Below are 17,423 nucleotides of genomic sequence, written 5' to 3'. Positions count from 1 at the left end.
AGGGAGGGAGAGAGGGAGGGAGGGAGGGAGAGAGGAGGAGGAGGAGGGGAAGGGGGAAAGGGAGGAGGAGGGAGAAGGGAGAATGATGGAGAAAGAGGAAGAAGAAATATCCTGGTGACCTCCATTCCTGACATGAAATCATGAATCCACTCTGGAACTTACCATTCTGAAATGGTAGAACTGTATTAGTTTGCAAAGGGAGCAAGATCTATATCTTTTCTGATCTCGAAACCTTAGAGAGTTAAAGAGGAAAATAAAAACAGGACTGAAAAAGCCATGTATAGCTGTATAAGTTTTGGAATCATCTGTATATGTGGGAATTGATATTGTCAGCGTAGTGTGAGGGCCTAAGAAGGGAGTAAAGTTAGGGTGCTCTGCTTATATTGGGACTTCAAACACCTTCAATCAATCAATCAATCAATCAATCAATCAATCAATCAATCAACCAAGGTTTGATGGAGGAGTATGAGCTTGGATAAAAATAGAGAAAGAACAGAAAGATAGAACATAAGACAGGAGGTTATTGTTTCAAAAGACTGGTGGGAGGGCTAGAGAGATGGCTCAGTAGTTAAAAATACTGACTGCTCTTCCACAGGTCCTGAGTTCAATGCCCAAAAGACTTGGAAAGAATGCATTTGTTACTGGACAGAGACTAACTCATATGATTTTAAAAGTCTGTTCAGTTAAATAAGAGGAGGACGGGAGTCACATGGAATTTCTAGGGGAAAAAATGAGTTGAAGAGATGTGTTAGAATGTTGGCAATGGGGTTAGAGAGATGGCTTGGTGGGTGAAGTGTTCATTGTTCAGGCATGGGAACATCTCCCTAGGGTAGATCTTAGCGGCTTGCTGTCCTGAAAGCTCCATGTTCAATGGCAGACCCCATCTCATGAAGTAAAGTGAGGAAGTGGTTGTGGAACACATCCCAAGTCAGTTTCTGACTTCTGTGGGTCTCCTTACTCATATACAGTAAGCATACACAAGTCAATCACCATGCTGAAGAGATGCATTTGACAAGCAGTGGTTCAACACACCAAGGTTATAATCTTGAGTGTTCAAATTTCCTAGACTCTAAGAGAAGGTGCCACAGCTGATCAGTGGGAGGGACAGATAGGCATGTGCAGAGGCAGTGAAAGTGCAACAAGGATGGCCTTTATGTAGAAGAAGGAACACTTTTCAATTACTTTCTGAAGGCAGAAAAGCAGGTGGTAGATGTAGGTACTGTGGAAATTCTTGCTTGCTAGCTAGAAGGCAAAATTTCTGATTTTTTTCCTTTTATTCCTTTTTCCTGGACTGCCATGTCCTGAATTTGGGTATTAGAATTAGATGGCAATGTGTTAGCAAGTGCCATGAACGAAAATGAGCGAGTCAATAGAAAATTACAGTAGCATGGACTGACAGTATCACTGGTTCTTGTCAAATTCAGTTTTCTGCCATATGGTGATTAGTGTCATGCAGATGCTTTTGAGTATCTTGATGCCTAGATCACACTTCACATAAGGGAAATCAGAATCTTCCAGACAGTCCCCAAGTTTCTCGTGTTTCTAGATATTTTTATTATTTTAACAGAAAAACAAAGTTGAGAACCACCAGTGAAAAGTACACAACAGGTCCAAGTAAGTGTATACACGCGAGACACCATTAACTTTGTAATCTAATAGTCATTGTGGAAGTTCTGGCTCACATATTTGAGGCTCTTGTGATAACCTTTGCAGTCTTCACTCTCCTCTCATTTCTACAATAGGAGTCCCACCAGGAAGTGTGCAAAAATTCAGGATAATAAAACAGAGGAAGAAGAAGCAAATATGTCAGACTCTTGGAGGCCTCTGAGGAGACATCCTTATCAGGCTCTTATCAGCATGCACTTCCTGACTTCCACATCAGCATCTACCTTTGGTGACTGCACATGGGATGGATACTCAGGTGGAAAGGTCTTCAGATGGCCCCTCCTTCAGTTTCTGTCCCTCACTTTGTCTCCATATTTTCTCCCTTGAGTATTTTGTTGCTCCTTCTAAGAAGGACCGAAGCACCCCCACTTGGTCTTCCTTCTATGTGAGCTTCCTGTGGCCTGTGAGTTGCATCTTGGGCATTTCAAGGTTCTGGGCTAATATCCAATAATCAGTGAGTGAATACCATGTGTGTTCTTTTGTGATTGGCTTACCTCACTCAGGATGATAATTTCTAGTTCCATCCATTTACCTAGGAACCTCTCGAATTCATTGTTTTTAATAGCTGAGTAATACTCCATTGTGTAAATATACCACATTTTTGAATCCATTCCTCAGTTGAAGGACATCTGGGTTCTTTCCAGCTCCTGGCTATTATAAATAAGGCTGCTATGAACATAGTTGAGCATATGTCCTCACAACTAGCCATTGAACTGATAGTGGGGCTCTCCATGGAGGAGTTAGAGTGAAGACTGAAGGAGCTGAAAGGGTTTGTGGCACCATGAGGAGAGCAACAATACCAACCAACCACAGCTCCCAGGGTCTAAACCACCAGCCTGGGAGCACTTAGGGAGGTATCCAGGGCTTCAGCTGAATATGTAAGAGTGGAGGGCCCTGCTGGGCATAGGTGGAAGATGAGATCCTTGACCTTATGAAGCCTGGACGCCCCAGGGGGTGGGAATTTTGAGGGTGGGGAAGTGGAAGTGGGCGGGTAGGTAGGGGTTACATCCACAGAGAAGAAGGAGGAGGGGTAAGGGGATAGGGGGTTCCTGGGTGGGTGGGGGATGGGGTAAGCGGACAACTTATGAAATGTAAATAAAACATCCAATAAAAAATTTTAAAAAAGAGATGAAATAAAAAAAGAAGAAGCAAATAGTTGAGAAATTAAATATACAATCCTTCCTAAAAGTGATCCAGAGTAATTTACAGTTTTCATCAGTGAGGCATTCCAACACTATAGTCCAGACCTGCTGAACAGCTCTGAGCATTCCATTCTTATTTAGGGAGCACACAAACTAAATAGGCAGTTGTTACACTTTTGACACAGTAAATCACTAGAAATGCTATATTTTGACAAAATGTGTCCAGAACGATGTGAAATACATTTTTCCTCATACATTTTTTTTTTTTTTTTTTTTTGCTTAGCTGAATTGTATCTACTCAGAGTAAGGTATTGATGCAAACAGACAGACAATAGTTTAGGTCATAGCATAAGACAGTTACATCAAAACTAATGTCTGTAGATGTCAGTCAAATAATTTCAACATTCAATAATTTATTTTCCATTAAAACATCATCAGTTTGTTCACCATTTTTTAAAAATGTATACTAAGCTCAGATTACATGTATATTCTGTTTCTGCCTAATATCCATGTATTTGTACTTTGCTGTGGCTGATTTTGAAACAGAGTGTCCCTTTTTAATTCAGATGGACCTCAAACTCATGGCGTATATATTTAATTGGATCTATTTAAGTTAGTTTTTGCGTTGAACTATGTTGATGAAAACTTTTTTAAAAATGTTGTTAATTTTCTGCTTTAGTAAGTATATTGTGATAAAAAATAATCCAATATCTTTCTGACAATTTTAAGTTCATACAATACCTGAACACTGCAACTAAAAACATCAGTTTTAGTTGAACAGAATTATAGAGGCAGAAGACTGAGAGTACCTTTCACAGACTGTCTGGCCTTGTTTTTCATTTCAGTTTTAGTCTTATTTAAAATACATGAGCATGGTAGTGGATTATTTTCTTATCAGAAGAGGCAGAGTAATTCCACACTAAAATTCATACCCAAAAGAAATGGGAAAATTTCCAGACAAAGTCAAATATATAAGTGTTAACAATATCCTTCGAGCAGTCAAAGGGCCAGAGGTACTCACATAAGTATTATCTAATGAGTAGGTATACAAAATATGTGTAGTTAGTCAATGGGATGTTATGTGGATTAAAAAACAAGGAATTAGTCCTAACACAAGCTGCCACATGGATTAATCATGAAGACATGTTAAGCAAAACTTAAGCTATTTGCAAAGATATGCTTTCTGAAATTCTACAAAGCCTGACATGCCTGGGATATTGGAAATTGATAGAAAATTGGGAGTGACTGTTAATGGACATAGCCTCCCTTTTGGGGATGATAAAATACAGTAAAATTAGGTAGAAGGCATGGTTGTGTAATTCCATGAATATGTGAAAAACACTGAATTAAGTAATTTAAGAAGTCAAGTTCCCTTATATGTAAATTTTATCTCAAGAAATGCTTTTATTTAAAGGAGAAAAGGTCTGCAGTTTTCTTAAATTTACTGAGGATTCTTGTTAGCTTAAGTTTAATTTTATGCAAATATCTTCCTCCTTCTATTCGCTTTGCTTGTTCTAGCTGGAATGGATTACAATTCACCAAATGATGAATTTTTAAAACATTCTTTGACGTGCTCCTCCTAAATTTTCCTGTGACTCATCTGTTCCTCAGGACTTCAGCTTTCTTCTATCAATAGCTTCAGTCTTATGAATCACTTTTCTTAAATTTTAGTTTCTGTCTTTTCTTTTAAAAATAGCCCACTTGAACTGCCGTTAAGTGGCTCAGTGATAGCATTTCTGAACATCTTATTATACAACCCTTAGTTTTGCTATTGTTGGTACTGTATTTTCCAGGTTTCTCTATAAATAAATAATTCACTCATCTTTTACACTTGAAATATATTTTTGAGGAACCCATGTCTTTACTACAGGATAAGCATGATGCCCTGAAAACACTTATTCCAATGAAAATAACCAAGTGGAAGATGTTGCATTCCAAATTTGAGATTAAATGCAAATGCCTCATTAAAAAAGCAAATTCTTATTTCAAAGTTATTCAATGGGATGGGACTCAAAATATTCAATCTGGTTGCATTTAGCATACTGAAAAATCTTATTCAGAAATATTCAATGGACCTGGAGCAAGGCTAGATCAATCTGCTTCATCCTCTAAACTTCTGTGATAGTGACTTCTTTTCACATGCTGTCTCTTCAGCTGGAAGCTCTTGCCCATCCTAGTCAATCTTGTGACAATTTCTAAAAAAAAAAAAAAAAAAAAGTCGTTCAAATTCTATCCCATCCAAGATAACTTTACTGATAAGCTTGACTTCCTGATTTCTCATCGAAGCACAGTTTGTGTGTTACAGATATGAACATTATTAGTATATACCTTATTAGTTATAGTCATTCTTATAGGTTTACATTGTGTGATAATGAGATTTCACGTATTTGAGTAGTATGTATATGATTTTATTTATATATGTTTCATAGACTGTATAGGTATATAAAGTCATTATGTAGTCATTTTGGTCATTATGTAGATAGTATGTAATTTACCACGACCAATATAAAATTTTATGTGGAAAACAATTTATGTTTAAGGCAATATCTTTCTTCTCCTGTCTCTCAAACATTTCCTCACCTTGATATTATTTTTGCCTCTTGATATTATTTTGGTTTACTAGTTAAATATCAACAAATAATATATTAATGATGAATAAAAAAGATAGATAAAATAGTATGTGACTGTCGAAAGGAGTTTTCTGTGTAATCATTATTTAGTTTGGGGAAATTTGAAGGAAGTAAATGGGATGAAATTTAGTTTGAAAGAAGTCGTCAATACTAAATAAAGTAGTAGATATCAAAGAGTTTGCTGGAATGTTAGTAGGAAATTCTGTCTTGAGCTTCAAACACAAATTTATTACTTTAAGTTTGCAGTCTACTGTGTACTGATAGTTCTCTGAGCTAGTCACAAAACAGAAGACTCCTTTTATCAGCTGAGCTCCATTTTCTTTGCCTGATCTCATCTGGAAAGTATCTCAAAGTCTGACCTTGTACAGAGGATGACCCTACACGAAACTTCCTGCAGGAGCTGTATGATACAGCACATAAGTCCTGCTCAGACATTTCTGCTGTATGATAATTAGATACTGTGTTATGACCAATCTGTTCTTCCTGCCCATAGCCCCAGAAAACCTGAGAAGTCGCCTATGACCAGATTATCAATTCAACTTCCTTTCACCTGATAAGAACCTGCCCTGCAAATACCAGAAATTGCTCTTCATGTAAATTTAAGCATTTCCAGCACCTCTGCCCTAGCCAATAATGTGCACCCACTCTGGAAATCCCAGCTCACTCCCCAAGACCTAGATAGCCCTGTTTACCCCAAATAAAGTTGAGCTGCTTCACTGAAGCTGATTGCTGAAGTGATTCTGTCACACTCATGGTTGTCCAAATCTCATAGGCTGCTGGGCAATGGTATCTGAGGAAGGGGACACCTACAAGCCATGTTCACTTTGTGTGGCATTACAGACTCCTATAATAATTCCTTTGAAAACTGATTTGAAGTAGAAAAGAGGATCATGATGAGCCATGTAATAGATCTGATTATCTCCTCTACAGTAACAAATTGTTTTCTTCAATTAGACAATTTGCTCATTCACTGAACACTGGCTATGTGACTGACTACATACACATTTCTCTTAAAGTCAGTACAATATTTTCTACTTTTCATTCTTTCTGTCTTTAGCGTGTGTGGGAGTGTGTGTGTGTGTGTATACATGTGTGTGCATGTGTTTGTGTGTGTGTTCAGTGTGTTCACATGCACAACAAAGTATATACTGTATTTTGAAGACAAGAGGTCAGCAATGGGTGGAGTTTTTCCATTTTTTTTATTGGTTATTTTATTTATTTACATTTCAAATGTTATCTCCCTTCTCAGCTTCCCCTCCACATTCCTCCTGTATCCCCCTTCCTCCCCCTGCTGCTATGAGGGTGCTCCCCCACCAGCCTACCCACTCCTGTCTCAGTGCCCTAGTGTTATCTTATCCTGGGGCATCAAGCCTCCACAGGACCAAGGGGCTCCCCTCCCAGTGATACCAGATAAGGCCATCCTCTGCTACATATGCAGCAGGAACCATGGGTCTCCTCCTGTGTACTCTTTGGTTGGTGGTTTAGTCCCTGGGAGATTTGGAGGGGCTGGTTGGTTGATATTGTTGTTCTTCTTGTGGTGTTGCCAAAGGTGGGTGTTTTTCTGAATTTCTCTTCATTTTATTTTTTTTAAAGCAGAGTCTCTCTCTGTGACTAGAGCTCTTTGATTTGAAAGACTGGCTGCTCAGCAAGGTGAAAGTATCCACTCATCCTGCCCCTTCAAAGCTCAGATTAAAGTTGCACACAACTTTTCCTAGCTTTTTTATGTTGTCCTAAGGGATTGAACATAGGTCTTCATGCTTGAGTAGCAAGCACTTTGCCAACGGAGCCATATCCCCAGGCTGTGTTTGACTGTTGAGAGAATTAGTATCAATTCTTGATGGTAAAGTAGTTGTTGGTCATGAAAGAAGCAAAATATGTAGGAAGAAACAGACTGACTGAAAGGGAATATATAATCTTTCAGCCAAGAGACCAAGTGAATATGGAAGAGATGGTGACTGTTAGTCTATATCTGGCTTCTTTTTCCAGAAATACATTAGTGCCTAATCATTTCTAAATTTCACAGTTAATAGTTGCGTTTCATGATCTTGCACTCCATCCCTTTTCATTCAGTGATGACACCGGAGAGACCCTAAAATCTCACGCCTCCTATTAGTACACTGTTCTATCTGTGGGTTTTGGTCATGACATTTCAGTAAATGACCTTTTTCTGTCTATCATGTCTTGTCTATCATTAGGAGCACAGCCTATCTTTAAAACATTTTCTAAAACAGACCTGAAATAAAAAGGATATCACTCTTTAAGCAATTTGATAAATTTAAGATCTGGAGTTTTTAAAAACCCCAGATAAGCTGGGCAGTAGTGGCATACGCCTTTAATCCCATCACTTGGGAGGCAGCGGCAGGTAGATTTCTGAGTTTGAGGCCAGCCTGGTCTACAGATCAAGCTCCAGGACAGCCAGGACTACACAGAGAAACTCTGTCTCGAAAAAACAACAACAACAACAAAAAAAAAAAAACCGCAGATAAATTGATAAATTTGATAAATTTAAAATCTGTGGATGTTTGTGTGTGCATGTGTAAATGTGTGTGTGTGTGTAGAAACTAAAGGTTGAATTTGTTTATTTTTCTCAGTTGCTTTCCATCTTGTTTTGTGAGACAATGTCTGTACTGAACATGGAGTTTATCTAATTCAGCAAAACTCTCTGGTCAGGAAGACCAAGAAATGCTCTTGTTTCTACCTCCCCATCCATCTCTTATAGGTGAACGCTGTGGCTTTTGGCTAGTGTGCTGGTGATCTGAACTCAATTCCTTAAGTTTGTTAGGCAAGTTCTTTAATGACTGATATGTATTCTTCAAGCCTTAAAATATCTTTAAAAGTTAGTTTTTATTTTTTTTTAATATTACAATGTTTTCAAAGTAATGGCATAATTTCCCCTTTCCCTTTTCTCCCTTGGAATCCTTTCAAAAACCTCTTCTTTCTCTCTTTCAAGTCATGATCTATTTTTCTTTAATTGTTATTTGTGTGTGTGTGTGTGTGTGTGTGTGTGTAAGTCCCTATATAATATTCCTAAGCACATAAATGTTCAGTCTGTATAATATTGTTACATTATGTATGTTTTCAGGGCTGACCATTTGGTACTGGATAACCACTTAGTGTGCTTTTCCCTAGGGAAGAGTGGTTTTTCTACTTTCAGCATTCCTTAGCTGCCTGTAGTTGAAGGAAAGAATGTTATTACATCTTGACAGGATGTCTTCTTTTATATTGTCATGGAATTGAGCCTTTCCAGGTCCTCATTTCTTGAATCAAGTTCACAGAATGTTTGCTTTGCCTGATAGAGTGCCTCCTGCATACTTCCTTCACTCCACCTTCATGTTTATACGATTCTTTCCTCAATAATCTACTGTGGTGAACCTCTTCCAATGTCTCTTTCATAGTCCTTTCTAGTCATGTGAAATATAGTCACTGCATAAGCAGGAAGAGGAGAAGGGCACAGCAACACATTAGAGATTAGCAACAGGGATTTATCTACATTAACCAGAAACTCCCAGTTAAACAGCATTTCAGTGGTGATCAAGGGATCATTTCCATATTGTATCTTTTAGAGGATAATGGTCCCATATTTTTTGATGTGCTGAGAATTTCCTATCCCTCTTGTCCATTCAGTTCTCCCATGAGAATATTTGCTGCTGTCTTTCTTTAGGAAATGCTCAGAACATGTTTGAGAAAAGATGATAATTACCTCTCCTTGGGGGAAAATAGATAATTAACTAGCCACTTAAAATATTTGAAATATAGATTTGATGTGTTAAGCAAACACACCACACGTGCACACATACAACATAAAATGCTGAGTGCCTTTAAAATATATTTTTCTTAGATTTCTAACACAGCTTCAGATAGATATATTTTTTGCTCTGGTTTTCCAGGCAGAGATGACAGTGCTTAGTGAATAAAAATCAAAAGTAAATTCCACAATCAGGAGGCCAGCTTGCTGTAAACCCTTGTTCCATAGGACTTGAGATTATACCCTAGGCAAACTAACAGCCTGCTGATTTCAACCTCCCTGAGTGACAGGAGACCCATGGTGACAAAAGATCTAAAAATATACTGGGATTTGGCCATTAAAAGCCTTATCAGCAAGTAACAAAAATCAACAGAGCATTAGGATTGCCAATGTAGGGATTTAAAAAGGTTCCTAGCAAGAGAATGTTACTAAGCGGCGTGATAATCTGTTGACATCAACGCTGGCCGTCTCTGTGGGCCACTTTCTGGCTGAGAGCTTTAGGTGATGAAAGGCAGAGTGGGTGAAAGTGGGGGCATCTGAGTTAATACTGACAGCCTTGTGGCTGTTCCTAGGCCTGTGGTGAAGCTATGTGGGCTGTACATCTGTCCCAGAGTTTTCCATTTGCTTTGAGGTCAGTGGGTCGTCAGATAAGCATCTCTCCAAAGGAGGGCTCTGTGTTTCCATACTCTCCATTACATCTCAGAAGCTAACCATGCATTTTAATACTTTAAATACTAATTCAAGGCAATGCATATTCCAGTAGTAAGGTCAGTCCCTTCTTTCTAATGTTTCCAGGTACCTCTTGGCACACATGTAAACGGAGTGGCATCAAACTGTTAACAGTAACTTTTTGTGGGTTTATGGTGTTACTGATGAAGTCATATAAAAACAGTGTGATGTTGAGTAGCCTTGTGAGTAAACACAATACTTCCTTTTCCCATTTTATTGTTTGTCTCCTGGTGGATTATTTAGAGTGATACACCACAGGCATGTTAGTCACAGTTAAATGACTATTGCAAGACGTTTTATTCTACTGAGATTGACTCAGTATAGGATGTGAGAACCAGTATGGATGGTAACGCCTCCTGTATTTTCACTGCCAATATTTACCTTTTCATATCTGAACTGATGTCTAACCCAAATCTGTCTGTTTCAATATACATATAGATCTTTGATTTTGAGTGATTAGTTATTTCAACTTTCTATAAAATAAGATTTCATTTTCAGTACTTGGAAAAGTCTTTGACTGAAACACTTCTTTGAAAGACTTTGGCTTTCAGTCCTTATTTTGTGTCTGCCCTACCACAGCCTCAACCTGGTGTATTACAGGGAAGAGACTATTGAAACTGATGATATGATTATTGTAGCAGCCTAAGTAATTTGAAAGACTATCAAAGGTGCCTTCAGGATGGTGATGATGCCTACAGTCGCAGGAAGCTGCAATACAAATTCAATTGGTCATGGTAAATGGTTTGCTTGCTCCCCATATTATTAAATTACTAGTTGTATCTGTCTGCTTTCCTAGTAATTGATAGGCTGATGCTGAATACTTTTACAACGAAAAGTAGTTTAGCATTTAGAAGGCTGAATATATGTGATCAGGTGACACCACTCACTTACCCTTCTGATAGAGATTTCTGGCAGAGAATTGAAAGGGAATTGCTGGGTGTGAAGGAAAAGAAACACCTGGGTTATGCCCTTTCCTAGAAGGTCCTGTCGTCTCTCAACACTGTCTCATAGTTACCAAGTATCTAACTCATGAACCTTTTAGAGACATCATCTAAACCAAGTTCCCAGGGCAGAGAAAAACTCATTTCATGAGCAGGCTTCTTTCCACTACGCTCTGTTGGAAGTGGTTGGGTAAGAGAACTGCTGATACGTTTTTCTAGGTTTGAGACTCTGACTCTGCAGCTGTTCTTGTGAAAACCTGTGTGCTTATCAAAGGGAAAATAGGGAGAATGAGGCTGGAAAATAACTCTATAAAAAGAAGCCCACATCAATGTGTATACATGATCACCTTTGAAATATCCCCTTTTGGGTGGTTCTGAATTCATGGAGGGTGTGTTTTTTCAGGATGCTTTACTATATGCTATGAATATTCCTAAGATGAAAGCTGTGTGTTTTTTTTTAAGAGAAATTAAAAAAGCAGACCACAGCATTTACTATATCTGGAAAATAAGATATACAGTACAGTCAGCTTTGTGAAATATCTGTGAATGCAAAAATAACTCTCCTTCTGGGTACTGGATAGAAAAGCAAAACAAAGAAGCCCATATTTACCCATTTGACTCTGAATAGTAAATGAATCTAACAATCTTTGAAGACTTTGTATTCGTCAAATACCACTTTGAGCATAGACATGAATGGCAAACATTCCTATGAACTTTCAGTGGTGGCCTAGGGGTTGTGTGGTTCCCTTTCTCCAGCTGTGGCATACCAACAAGGTCAATGACTCAGTAGAAACCATTTATAAGCAGTCAATTAAGGGGTATTTGACTCTAAGCCTGTGTCTATAAAAAGGGAAAAAAAAAACCCTACAACCAAACACATGTTTGGAAAGTAATAAACCAATGCATACTACAACAGACATTAGAGTCTTTTTTTTTTTTTTTGATTTTTTGAGACAGGGCTTCTCTGTGTAGCCCTGGCTGTCCTGGAACTCACTCTGTAGACCAGGCTAGCCTCGAACTCTCGAACTCAGAAATCCACCTGCCTCTGCCTCCCAAGTGCTGGGATTAAAGGCGTGCGCAACCATCGCCCAGCAGACATTAGAGTCTTAATGAGAGTTTCATATCAGCTCAGCAAAACTTCCTATCAACCATTATTTTCCAAACCCATCTATTTTAGCCCATTTACTGGAGAAATGTGGTCACATTGATATCTCAAAAACTAATAATGCTGCCTCTGCATATGTGAATTTCATGAGGTCCGTGAGTAATGAATAATATTACCAAATGAGACAAAGACCAATTTGAGACAGGATGAGGGCAATTTTTTAGATTATTAATTTAAAAAATAATTTTGGCTTTCAAAAATATTGTTGGATAGGGAATGTTATATTGATAGGGCTAGATATGGCATCAATTGCTTCAATGTATGTGTGTGTGTTTGTGTGTGTGTGTGTGCGCATGTGTGCGTGCACACGCGCGTGCATGCACGTACAAATCTATTCTCAGTAGCGTGTTAGAACTCAACCGTCAATTTATTTTTGTTCACAAAGCAATCATAGATATATTAGGAAATCTCTCTATGTGTATAAAATATACATCAGATAAACTTAAAAGATAAAGGGAAATAGACTTCATGTCAGGAAATGCAATTTGTATATGTTAAAAATGTATACAACTGACAGCTCTCATGATCGGTGTTATATTTTCTTTCTGACTGCTCTGAAGACTTGAGAATAGAGAGGGGCATCCATATTTTGTGATGATATTTTATGTTTACACTCAAAATAAATATTTCAATGTGTATGTGAGAAAGCCATTGGGCACAGGCTCTTAAGAAAAGTTGATTAGCATTGTAAAACTCAGTAATTTTTTTTTTTAAAGTTAAGAAACAAAGAGATCTGAGGTTTCCAACTTCCAATTGTCAATTTTCTGGTTTTCATGTCATTCTATGTGGTTATCAATATAAAAATGAAATTGGAAAAATATAGCACTGTAGCAATAATAGGAAGAATGGTGAAGTATGTGAAGTTTGGAGAGAGGGGAGGAAGGGAGGGAAACAAGGAGGGAAGGAGGGAGAGAGAGACAAAGGGAGAAAGAGAGAGAGAGAGAAGAGAGAGAGAGAGAGAGAGAGAGAGAGAGAGAGAGAGAGAGAGAGAGGAGAAATTGGGCAAATTGGGCATGATGAATTATTTTCTTTTGACTCAGTTTTCCTTTTGTTTGGACATTGATTTACATTACCATTAATGGGTTTTAGTGAAAAACTTGATAGTACACTCCATCACCAAAATGGACCCATTGTGTAGTATAATCATATGTAGTCTATTTAAAGTTGGCTCGCTGCTTTGATGGAAGTATTACAATGTGTGTAAGTGGAGAAAATTTCAGTCTTGTGATTTCTTTCATGTTCTTTGGTTTATATCTTATTGTCCCTAGCTATATAAACACATTTTGAACAGGTTAGAATATGGTTATATGAAAACTAGGAAACTATTTACTGTTTTATCCTATCGGAATTTAGATTTCAGAGTCTAGATTTTTTCATCTATTCTCTGTCTCCTGCTCCCCACTCTGTGTGTGTGTGTGTGTGTGTGTGTGTGTGTGTGTGTGAGCCTGCAGAATTGCAAATGTGTGCACATGTGTGCATACATGAAATGAGCATGGATGCACATATATGTGCATGGCTGGCAGTCAGAGGACAACTTTAAATGTTGTCTCTCACATGGCTTTTTTTTTTTTTTTGGACAATTCCTGCTGCTCTGGAGATATCAATTAGGCTTTATGTTGGCTGACAAAGTAGTTCTACCCTTTCTCTGTACCCAATTCCCCAGTGCTGAGATTACTAATTATAAGTGACAAATATTCTTATGATCTTTCTGTGAAGAATCAGGATTTGTGTGGCTTACCATATCAGTTGTGACATATCACCCATGTCAACAACACAATAGAAAACATTCTTAGGCAGCCACACAGAAATATTTTTAATGAGTTTTGGTGATTGAAATCAGGACTGAATTTCTGGTTTTGTACGACAAGCACATTGCTAACTATGTACCCCTGTAAAGGCAGTGAAACCTGCGAGAATGGAGCCAATGAATGAAGTGGACTAAAATCTCATGAAAGAGCCAGCTTTATTCAGAGAGTCAGACAGTTTACACTCTGAGGGTTAGGAGGAGTCACATCAGTAAAGTATACAATCACAAGGGCAAGCTATGTGTAATGGGAAAGCTGCTCACAACAAAAATACATGTTTTGTAAATGAATAACAATAGCCAGTTGGAATGAATAATCTCAAGTAAATTCACTTCTATCAGCTACACTTGGGAGGGTCATGAAAGCACATTTCAAGAACAATTTCATTCTTTGAAAGCATGAGGTCAAAAGACTCATGTCTTGCTTACTAGGAGTTTTCTCAAAAATGCTCAGAATTCTCCTCATATGACTCTGTTCTTGGATCATGTTCCAACAACTAAACCGTTCATATCCAAGTCTTTTCTGTTTTATCAGCAATCATCCAAGTGTCTTGATATGAGAAATGATTTGTTGAAGGTCTTGATAACACAGTCCCTGTCAGTTTGAGTAAAAACTCAGCTCTTCCTGTGTTTCTACTCTCTTTTGCCAAATAATGAACATAAGGATCACATAAACATTTTATACGAATTAAAAATTGAAAAACATTACCAAATGAAATATGGCCTCCAGGATAATAGAAAGTGTTTTCATAGCTTGTCAGCTTTGAGATGCTTTGCCTACCCTTCCTAGGTGGCTATTTCCTATTATCAAAACCAATTATTCATTTTTATAATTCATTTCACAATTTACCACTTGAGGGTAGATTATTTTGAATGAACTGGCTAATGAGTACATTTATGTTTTATAGCCAAGTCTTTAAAACATAAAATTCTGCTATTTTATGACTTGATTATTATGGTCAAACAGTTATATTGGTTAACACACTAAAGTATGATTATCGAAAATACATAGAATGAAGATTTTATAAATGATATTTTAAGCCTTGTAATATCATAGATTCAATAAGATCAGTTGCCTACTTTGAGTAAAGGACCTCAGTCGTGTCTTAATGTTTTGATAGTTGAGTTTTGTGATGATGTCAAGACAAGACCACCTTACCTCTTTTTTAAGGTGGTCCACTGCCAGATACAAATACACTGGATTGGAAAAATGACATTCCCATCCCCTGTAATGTTCTTATTAGTGCAGAAATAACCAGGTCCTCTTTGTGATACATACATATGTCTATGGATTAAACGATACACAACTATTTCATATTTCCTACTTCTTATGTGTAAAATGAATTTGCGTTGTGAATGAATGCACACAACATCCATTATAAATATGTATGAAGTATCCATATTCAATTTTTTTCTTCAGTAGACCTAAGTAGCCTGTTGCTTTTCAATTTTCATGTTTTACGGTAGAAATGATTGCCGGCCTCCTTTAAACACTCACTTGCCCTATTTCTTCTTTTATAGTTTTTTTTTTCCTTGTAAGTATATTACTGTTTCAAACATCAAAAGCTAATTTGTGAATACACATTTTCATTTTTCCCTTGGTCTTCTGTACAAACTGCTGAGAAATCATTAAGACAGAAATGGGCATCAATCCAGAATTTTCATCTCCCTATTTTCTCTAACTGCTTAAGTGTTTATTTATCATTATTGTAGCTGGCCATCTTTCTTGATTTGCTTTTTACAGGAAAAGATATAAAGATATTTTTAATCTAAATATTTAATCTACAGTTATATGAGTTTAATGTAGCTCACAGTTATTATCGTTTTCAGTTACTTGCAGTGAATTTTTGTCCAAAGCATGTTAAAGGAAATATTTCAAAATACTCAAAAATTTTAACTTGTATTCCATTTTGAAGAGTATGAAGTCATTTTACCATTTATCTCTTGTTATGCCTAGGACCTTAATCACTTATCTGTCCAGATTATCCATTCTGTGTATACTACCCACCCAGTAGACACTTAGGGCCAAATCACTTAACCTAGTATCTCCTTTATAGTTTCCATGCTTGTGATCAAGCAATACTTATTTACTTAATAATGACCCTCAAATATGAAAGTAATGAGTTTGTCAACTTAAGCATACCAGAGAAGCTGAAAGTTGCTTCTTTTAATTATAAACTCATAAAATCACAAGGATATAAATATAGTACAATACCATTTAGTAATGGTATTACAGTCATTCATTTTATTTTATTTTATTTTATTTTTTGTTATCTCATCTGGCTTTTTATTTTAAAGGAAAATTACATTTTCTTTAGTAGATGAATTTTTAATCATTTTTGTATTTGTTTAATTACGTTTATCAGCACGTGTCTGTGACAGGCTTATGTATGAGAGTGCAGGTGGCCAAGGAGGTCTGAGGAGGCCATTAGAGCCCTGGGAACGATGGTTACAGACAGCAGTGAGCTGTTTGAAGCAGGTGCTGGGAACTGAACCTGGGTCCTCTCCCAAAGCAGCAAGTGTTTTTAACTGGTGAGCCATTTCATCAGCTTTTAATGGTCATGTTTTATATGCTGGAACTATATGGCAAGGGTCTGTTCTTTGACAGTCTATGGAAGTCTCCAGAAAGGGACCACAAGCAAAGGCCATTTTAACTGCTGCTTCTTTGGCCCTTTCTTTATTTCTCACAATTGGTCTGGATATATTCTTTCAAATACTAATTTTGTAATGCCATATCTTAATAAGGAGACAGACATTTTTATATTGATCACATTTTAGGCATTGAGCTGAGAGAGAACTGTTTTCAAATCTAATTCATTTTATACATGTCACAGTCAATGATAATAATTTGTACTCGAATGCTTGATATGACACTTTAACAAGCTAACATGTAATAACTACTTACTGGTTTTATATCTTTTCAGCCTTTTTGTTTTGTTTGAGATTGGGTCTATGTAGTTCATGTTGTGACGTGACTTAATTATCAGCAAGTCCACTTGTGTGACTTTACTGCCAAATGTGAAGGGAAAGGAATGGCTATAAATTATTTCAAAACGAGCCAAGGTCACTTAATCAAGAATCACAGAAAGAAAGGAGCCAGAAACAAAGGTCAAGGCAGAGCTGCAGCTGGCCAGAGAAGATACCACTGGCCTGATTTTCATATAAGAATTTGTAGTGAGTAAGGAAACAACAGCCATCATCCAGTTCTGTGTCCTTTAAATGAAGACTCTTAAATGAATGATAAACATCTTTTAAAATAGAAAGCATTCTCACATGATCACGATAGAAGCCCCTCTCTCCGTCCCTTCTTCTTCTTGGAGATAGGTTCTTTCTGTGTTGCTCTGGATGGTCTCAACTTTCTGGGCTCGAGTGATCCTCCTGCCTGAGCCTCCCAAGTATTGGAGACCACGTGTTACTCAGTGGCCAGGTGCAGTGATTCATAATCCCAGTACTTGAGAGGCTACAGCAGGGGGATTATGAGTTCAAAGCCAGCAGGCTACACAGGGATATATGAGAGAGAGAGAGAGAGAGAGAGAGAGAGAGAGAGAGAGAGAGAGAGAGAGAGAGAGAGAGAGAGAGAGAGAGAGAGAGAGAGAGAGAGA

The sequence above is a fragment of the Grammomys surdaster genome, unplaced genomic scaffold, assembly GCF_004785775.1.
Source record: "Grammomys surdaster isolate TR1022 unplaced genomic scaffold, NIH_TR_1.0 126189, whole genome shotgun sequence".
In the NCBI taxonomy this organism is placed as follows: Eukaryota; Metazoa; Chordata; class Mammalia; order Rodentia; family Muridae; genus Grammomys; species Grammomys surdaster.
Note: the sequence above shows the minus strand (reverse complement) of the source record.